Genomic DNA, 9,100 nt, shown 5'->3' with positions numbered 1-9,100 from the left:
ATATTAAGGGGAGAAAATATGCATTTATATTTTTTATTTTAAATATAACCTGTCAAAAAATATATATTAAAATAAGAACCTGTCAAAAAAACTAAATAAATTAAATTAAAAATTTATGAAATACAAACTACTTCTGTAATTAACAAGAACTTTATTTTTTTTAAACAGAACATCAGGCAGCCTGCTGCACAATAAGTCAGTTTTAACAACAGTTCGGCAATGTTATTTTTGTTCATTTTTTTCTGCCTTTTTGCAGTTAATCCTCTGTTTCTTACAAAATCTCTTATGTTTTGAACTGTTCTTCCTGCCAACACCGGATCTTCTACCAATTTGCAATGACTGCATTCATTTTTGGTGGCCAGTTTCCCTTCGTTTATGTGGTCTTTAAAATGCCTCATCACTGCAGCAACCTCAGCCTTGGACCACATGTTTTTGGGAGCTCTTCGGGAATTGTGGGATTGAGCAGCATTTTTATCTGGAAGATATATAAAGTAGTAATAGTTAAAACAAACAAACCAAACAAAAAAAAACAAAACCAAAAATCATTTGCTTGTTAAAAGAATGGATGCTACCCTGTCCTAACTTCTGAAATGTGTTGGTACCATCAATATCAAAACAAGCTAAAATTCTCTTTGAAAATGTATCAAATTTCTAAAATGAGACAACATTTAGTGTTCCACTGTGAATAAAAGACTGAATAAAAAGTTGAATAAAAGTCTCTTGATGCATGCTCAATCATCCAGGTAAGTAAATCCCAAAACGTTGATTCTGTTAATCTGGATGTAGCGTTTTCAGTGGGAGAAACATTTTGTCACTCATCCAAGTGACTTTTTGCCACCACTCTGCAGTTTGCCATATGTTGCAAAGTGATGAAACAATAGATGATGAACAATTCAAGAACCTTAAAGCACAAACATCTAAGTGACGAAACATTTCTCTCACTGAAAAAACTACGTTCAGATGAACAGAATCAACCTATTTACTTACTTACCTGGATAATGAGAATGCATCATGCAAGCACCATAGTATGTCCCATGAAGTAGTCTGTAGACAGGCCTCACCCAGTCATTAAATTGTTTGTCAGCTATACAATTACCCTTGAGCTTCTGAGAATAATAGACTATGCATAATGGCTGTGATGTGATGATTCCGTCAAATCCCTAGAATTAAAGCAGGAAGTCTACTTTAACACATATGGACATTGTTTGATTTTAAAATCCATTGTGGTAGTGTAGAACGACTCAAAGAACGTCTCCATAAGCTTAGAGAACCAACTGCACCCCTTACCTTCAGAGGGAGCAGCAGTCTCACTTGCTGCAGGCATTATGAGTGGTTCTTCATCTGCTGATTACACAATTTGATTAAGTTTTAATATTTGTAACAAACATTTTATCCACAGAAATCAAGCTAGTGGTAACTTACCACAATCTACAGTGTCTTGGAGCTGCGCTGTGTTTGTGGAATCAGCTACTGCATGTACAGGCTCACTGGTGCCACACGCTGACATTGTGAGTGCTGTGTCATCATCATCTGATTCACTCTCACTGTCCTTTGTTTCAGCATCACTTAATGCAATTTTATCTGAGAAATTGTGGGAATAAAACACAAAAAAAACCCCAACACAAACACAAACCCCCCAAAAACCTCACATTAACAACGAGATATGACAAAATACAGAACAAATACTGGAAATTATACTTTTTCCACAGTACATAGTTTTACTATTTAAGGCCACCACTCTGCAGTTTGCCAAATGTTGCAAAGTGATGAAACAACAGAGAAGAACCTTAAATCATGGACATTTAACAGAATGGTCTGTGCTTTTAGGTTTTAATTCTGTTGATAAAGCATAATATTCAACTACTGCCCTAATATTTGCTCCTTTCAATACAAACCTTCAATTTCGATCTCATCCAGTGATTTCCCCTGGATCTGGGAAAGATGTCCTTTTTCCAGTGTTAAAAACAGTTTGGAAATCTTGGCCAGCTGTGTTGTGGGAACTGGTAATCTGTAGAATTCGCGGTGAACGCGGATATCATGACCCAGGAAATCTGCACCCTGATCAAGTTCATTGTTTTTCAAATTAAGGACTTGTGAGAGTGTGGCAACATGTTTTCTGAGCTGTGTCGATCTTAGATACTCGGGCTGCTTTGCTCCACAATGGTGTGCATGAACACGCAAGGAGTCCATTCCTCTGTAATGACTCATTGATCGGGGTCTTGCAAAGAGGTACATATTAGTGGCACAAATACCACAGTCAGGCCTCCTACTAACCAGTAGTGACAGAGCATCCAGCATGCTTGGTGTTAGCAGAACTGGAACATTTCTGTCCCTTTTTCCCATTATTTCTATTCTACAGAAATAGTTACAGAGTCTCTGTTCCATTTCTGAGAGCCCCATGGCAACATCTGTGTGGAGTGCCGTTTTGTCTCTTTCAAGAAAACTTTTGAGGCGCATCTTTGAAACCTCTCCAGAACGTCTTCGATTGAACACAATGATTTGTGAGAGTGTAACTTGTGCAAGTTGGGCATAATTCTGAGCTGTGGCTTCGTTCTCCAAGCTGCAAAAGGCACTTTCTGTAGATTTATGAAGGTAGTGATGGAGAATCCGAACATCTTCTGTAAAGGGCAATGTTGATGGCTTGTTAAACTTTGCCTCACTCAATGTGTTCAAGGCACGGTGAGACAATATCTCGGACCATTTGGAGACATACAACTTCTTGAACGCATCAGTGGACTTGATTAGGGCTTCATCCTCTGTCATGAGGGCACGACAATGGATAATGTCAGACATTTTATGCAGTGTATGTCCCAGTTTCTTTTTTTTTTTTTTATTCATATTTTGGATGGACAGAAACATTAACAAATATACAACAGGAATAATCATACTGTCAGTTCTCTGTCCGTTTCTTAACAACAACCAACAAATAAGGACTAACAATAACTAAAGACAAACAAACAAACAAACAAACAAAAACAAAAAACAAAAAAAAACAAACAAAAAAAAACACCAGGAGAAACAAAAAAATAAACCGCCTCCCCGGAAACATCAACAAAAACAAAATCAATGGGGGCTAAACCCCCGGGTGCCTAAAAATAAAACATAACCTTGACCACTGATAACATTAGACAATTTCTTCCCTCTGCTGACTTTCAAAGTAAAAGAACAACAACAAAAATACCAACTACACATGAACCCCCCCCCCCCCCCCCCCCCCCCCAAAAGAACACTTATCACAATATCTAAGAGACATTGTCGATATACAACAAAAAAGGACCGCAGACCTGCTCAAAAATATCTTCTCTCCCCTTAATTCTGTACATAACCCGTTCATATGATGCCATCTTAGACATTTGTTCAGTCCATTCCCTGAGAGAACAGGGGCTGGATGACTTCCAGTGCCTCAGTATTATCCTGCATCCTGTTATGAAAGCCAGACGCATCCACAGTCTCTGTTTTTTTGAAAGAATACTGTTGTCAGGTAACAGGCCCAGGACACACACAGCTGGAGATTTAGAGAGATTAAGTTTAAAAATATCATTCACCAAGTTAATGATCCCGTCCCACAAATAATCATTTTTCCGACATGTGTACAACATATGAACTAGAGTCCCGGCTTCCTCCTGACATTTCCAACAGGCGTCATTATCCACAAGCTTCAGCCTGACTAATTTACTGGGAGTCCAGTAATTTCTGTGAAGCAACTTGTACTGGATAAGTTGAGACTGTGTTTCAGGTGAGCAAACATACCATGATGAAACCAGCTTCTTCCAAGTGTCCTCTAAAATCTGGATACCCAGATCCTTCTCCCAACACTGCCTCAATCCCCCCAAATTGGGAGAGTGCGCCTCTCTGAAGATCCCGTAGAATTTGGATGCCCTGATTCTATTAATGCCAGGAGCTGCAAACATCTCCTGAATACTAGATGGAGGGTCTGGGTTATTATTCAAAATGGTTTTAATACAGTGTCTTATTTGAAAAAACCTCCAAATTTCCCTTGGATCCAGATTGAATTCTCGTCTGATTTCTGCAAACGATTTCATGCCAGTCTGCCCAAATAAATCCGCCACCTGATTGATACCTGTCCTAGCCCAAGTCCTAGCCCCTAAAGCTTTAGCAAATTATGTGGGACTGCTATCGGTAACATGTGAAGAAGGTACTGAAGTTTAGGGGCAATAATCATCTTCACCAAATTAATTCTGCCCAAAAGGGACAGATTTATTTTAACCCAATTCTGCAACAGCGGACGAATGTTTTCAATCACTGGGGAGATATTTACTTGCACTATGTTGTCTAAACCAGGGGTCAGTTTAATCCCCAAGTAAGTCAAACCTTCGGGCATCCACTTGAACTGCCATGAGCTCCTCGTAACTGGAGGACACAATTTAGAAATGGGCATAACTTCCGACTTAGACCAATTTATGGTGTAGCCAGAGATTACAGAAAAGGAATCAATAATTGAGGAAATTGCAGGAACGGCCTTTTCTGGGTTACTTGAGATCAGTAAAATGTCATCTGCATACAAAAAAGTTTTATGTTCTTCTTGACCCATATCCACGACTTAATGAAAAGGAGGGTGACATTATCCCATTGGTAGTAACTGTAGCCATTGGATCTGTGTATACCACCTGGATCCACTGCCTAAAAATGGGACCAAAACCGAATCTCTTCAACGTATAAAACAGAAAGGGGTACTCAACTTTATCGAAGGCCTTCTCTGCGTCTAAGGAGAACGTGACGACAGGGTCTAAATTAGTCCTGCTCTTCCAGAATATGTGCAATAACGTAAATTATCTGCAGAACTTCTATTTTTCACAAAACCGACCTGATCCCTATGAACCAAACAAGGAAGAACTTTCTCAAGCCTAAAAGCTAATATCTTGGAAATAATCTTTTCGTCCACATTGATTAATGAAATTGGGCGGTAATTCCCACAATGCTGTGGGTCTTTCCCTTTTTTATATAATAACGTGATCACTGCCGATCGCATACTAAATGGTAGTCTCCCTCTTTGAAATGCATCTTGATATACCGACAGTAGTCTTGGAGCTAATTCACCCACAAACACCTTATAAAAATCTGATGGAAATCCATCATTGCCTGGAGATTTGCCCAAACTAAGACTGCCAATTGCCTGCTTAACTTCAATTAGTGTAATCTTACCTTCTAATACAGTTCTTTGGTCTTCAGACAGGCTGGGAATTTTAATAGAAGAAAAGAAATCTGACAGCCTCTGTTCCTCCACCAATCCATTGGAGGTGTAAAACTCCTGATAGAATTTAGTAAAGGCGTCATTAATTCCTTTTTTACTGGTGGTCAACTTATTATTATTACTAGGAACAAAAATAGATGGTATAAGGTTGCTAGATTTTATCTGCTTAACCCTGTGTGCCAACATTTTACCTGTTCTCTCCCCTTGTTCAAAATACTTTTGATTTAAACAAAACATTGCATATTCCGCTTTTTTCTCCAGGATACTATTCATCTCAAATTTAAATTTAATTAATTTGTTCCATAGTTCCCTCTCTGGGTGCAGCGTGTGTTGTTTTTCAAGCTCCTTGATGTCCTGTTCCAGCTTCATCAGCTTGTCCCTCTCAGCTTTTTTAATCAAGGAGCAATATTGGATAAGGCGCCCCCTCAAGTAGGCCTTAAAAGCATCCCAGGTCATTCCAACATCGTCAATAGAGCCCTCATTGTGCAACCAAAACTCCTTTATCATTTCCCTTATACATTCACAGTGACCTTTATTCTTCAATAATGAGTTATTCAGATGCCACCTAGGTGACAGTTTAATATTATCATTACCAGAAAGAACAAGGTCAATGGGAGCATGATCCGTTATAGCAATATTACCAATAGAGGACCCAATAGTTTGACTCACCAGAGAGCGAGACACCAAGAAATAGTCTATCCTGGAGTAGGTTGAGTGAGGATGCGAAAAAAACGTATAGTCTCTTTCTTGAGGATGAAGAAGTCTCCATATATCTACCAAGCTCAGTTCCTCTGACATCACGTCCACCGCAGCATTTACTGGGTCCTTACTTAAATCAAATCAAAATCAAATCAAATCACTTTTATTGTCACATCACATGTGCAGGTACACTGGTACAGTACATGTGAGTGAAATTCTTGTGTGCGAGCTTAGACCAGTACGGGAGGATTTGTCCAACAATACATCCCTGACCCGGTTAAAATCTCCCCCAATTACAATATTTGTATTACCTATAGTCCACACAATGTTACAGACTTCATGAAAAAACTGTGGCTGAGGAGAATTGGGAGCATATATGCTGACCAATGTCATTTTCCGCCCCTGTAAACATGCATCCAAAACCACCCATCTACCCTCCTGATCTGTATAATGCTTAAAAACCTGAAAATCCAAGTTTCTTCTGATCAATATGACCACCCCTCTTTTTCTAGCAGAAAATGCACTAAAATAAACTTGAGCCACCCAATCTCTTTTAAGTTTTAATGATTCCGCCTCATCGAGATGGGTCTCCTGAATCAGGGCTATGTCTGTCTTTTTCTGCTTCAAGTATGTAAGGATTTTCTTCCTTTTAATAACATTATGACAACCTGCTATATTCCACGACACTATTTTACATAACTCCATAACACCACGCGAGCCAAGTTATTGTACAGATTTATCCAGAAGAAAATCCCATATACCCATATAACAAATCTTAAAGCCAGTTACATGAAACAACCCAGTGGTCCAAAAAATAGGTCTATACAGTACAATTGGCACCATAACATCAAAAGGAACAACAAAACAAAACACAGTTAAGAAAAAAGAAGAAAAAAAAAGAAAAAAAAAAAGAAGAAAGAGAGAGAAGAAAAAAAAAAAAAATCGTTGGACCGTAGCACTCAAAATTCCCATAATGGCGTCCCTCCTCACGCTCCCCCCCCCAAAAAAAAAAAAAGAATCTCAACCGAAAGGTCGAAAGGTGTAACGAAACCCCGATCCAGGAATAAACCACAGAAGTAAATTGACTTTTAACTTAGAAATCCTCTTAGTCTACATCACCCGGAATGTTAGCCGAATCCAGGCCGCTCAGAAAGTGCTTAGCCTCTGCTGGGTTGGAAAACTGATGAAGCTGGTTATCCACTGTAAAAGTCATAACAGCCGGGAAGCGAAGGGAATAGACAATATTGCGCTGTTGCAGCAGACGACGTACCTCGTCAAACTTCCGGCATTTTTCATGTACCTCCTGCGCATAATCCTGGAAAAAACGGACTCTCATGCCTTTCCAAATGATCTGCTTCTTTTTTCTGGCGGCCGCCAGTACGGACGTCTTGGCTTTATCCCGTAGGAAGCGAACTATGATGTGTCTCGGTCTGGAATCCGCAGCTGGCATCGGAGGTGCTGGCCCCACCCGATGAATTCTGTCTATTTCGTAGTAATCTCCCATCTCAATGTCCAGAGCCTCAGACAACAGATTCTTCACGCAGTCCTCCAGATTACGGCCTTCGGTTCCTTCTCTAATACCCAATATTCTAATATTCTGGCGCCGTGAGAAACCCTCGAGCGCCGTTACTTTTTCATGCAGCCGCTGGTTCTGTATCTTCAAGTTCTTACTTATTGAGCTAGCTTTAGCCTCTTCGTCCTCCAAACGAGAGATTCTTGTCTCCGTTTCGTCCACCCTCGCACCTAGGCTATTCACAGCTTCCTTGAGAGACTCAATTCCACCTTTCACCGCCGTCATGTCTTGCGCTACCTGCTCAAACAGAGATCTTATAGAAGTCAGCTCGGCCGCCACACCATCTTGGGAGGAGCACCTAGCATCCGCACCATCAGGTGCCTCCGCCATAGTAGTTAGAGAAGTAGCCTGAGTGTTGTGTGTTTTCCCTCGCGACATAGTAAATGGTAAATGGTAAATGGACTGGTTCTTATATAGCGCTTTTCTACTCTGTCTGAGCACTCAAAGCGCTTATACAACTAATTCATTCACCCAATCACACCCATTCACACAAGCACTTCTTCTAAGTTTTAGTGCTAATTATCTAACATTCATACACATTCACACTCCGATGGATGCATCGGAGAGCAACATGGGGTTAGTATCATAGTCGGGTCGTTACGTGTAAAGTAATGACTCTTCTGACTCCTTCCACAGAATTTGCCAGGGCAGACCCAAAGTAAGACAAATGACCGGCTCTAACTTATTTTTAACGGAATTTAGAGGGAGCGGAGAGCGCAACTCCAACCTATGCTGCCATCTTGGGCGGGCGTACCACGTGTGTATGTCCCAGTTTCAGCGCAAGGCTTGGAGTTTTGTATGACAGTGTCTCTTCATCAAAACCTGAAACTTTCTTTACTGCTTGCACAACTCTCTGGAAGTTAGCAGGCTTAATAGCTTCTTCCATGTTATGCACTGAGAATTCTGTATGCAGACACAACAACAAACGTCCCGCTTCACGAAGCTTCTGTCATATATAATCATACTTTGTAGGGTCTTGTCCATGTTTATTGTAGAGGGACTGGGCAAACTGAATAACAGTAAAGTCATTTCGCACAGCTGAGGCAATCTCATCTTGTTTCATAACAGCAAGAACCTTCCACACTCCACTTGACACCTGCGGATAACACTGAGACTCCAGAGTTAAAGCCAGGCCGAGTACTTTGGTTCTTCCAGGTTCTTTATCTGTGTCATCTTTTGGTTTGTTAGGACATCTGCGGACATGTCTCCAAAGATCCTTGCGAACATACATCCCTTGACAATAAAAGCAATGAGCAAACTTTCCCTCTACTGCTTTAATCTTGGGTCTTCTCTTCCCTTTCAGTGGTCCCACTCCACCATGCAAAACTGCAGCATTATGCTTAAAATTTCCCTTATTTCTCAATTTCTCTAACAGGCTTTTACGCTCGTTTGAGTCTCTAGGCAGGGAAAATGCATGCACAACATCAGGAGCTGTTTTGTGCGTTTTCAGGTGGCGGGAAATTTTAGCTTGTGGTTTGCCACAAAAATAGCAGCAATTTCTTTTACTTACTTCCTTTACTCATGTTTTCTGATTCAGTTTCGCAAAGCTCACTTTTATCTTCTGGCTTGTCCTTTGTCAAGTTGTGGATTAAATTCGTTGAATCTGATTGTTCATG

General features: G+C 40.3%; 1 long non-coding RNA gene across 2 annotated transcripts; it reads right to left on the bottom strand.

Moving 5' to 3' along the window:
- Positions 1 to 267: 267 nt before the first annotated feature.
- On the bottom strand, positions 268 to 1,500 carry LOC134618308 (uncharacterized). Of its 2 annotated transcripts, none has more exons than XR_010091897.1 (3): positions 1,423 to 1,500; positions 1,288 to 1,344; positions 268 to 475 (listed from the first exon to the last, which is right to left on the bottom strand). It is a non-coding gene; the product is annotated as an uncharacterized LOC134618308 (long non-coding RNA). The 2 variants fall into 2 exon arrangements; XR_010091898.1 differs by having other exon boundaries at positions 1,288 to 1,341; positions 1,423 to 1,495.
- Between the last annotated feature and the right edge of the window lie 7,600 nt (positions 1,501 to 9,100).

This window comes from Pelmatolapia mariae, linkage group LG3_W (genome assembly GCF_036321145.2).
Source record: "Pelmatolapia mariae isolate MD_Pm_ZW linkage group LG3_W, Pm_UMD_F_2, whole genome shotgun sequence".
NCBI classification, from domain to species: Eukaryota; Metazoa; Chordata; class Actinopteri; order Cichliformes; family Cichlidae; genus Pelmatolapia; species Pelmatolapia mariae.
The sequence above is the reverse complement of the archived record's forward strand: the minus strand, read 5'-3'. Positions and strand labels throughout refer to the sequence as shown.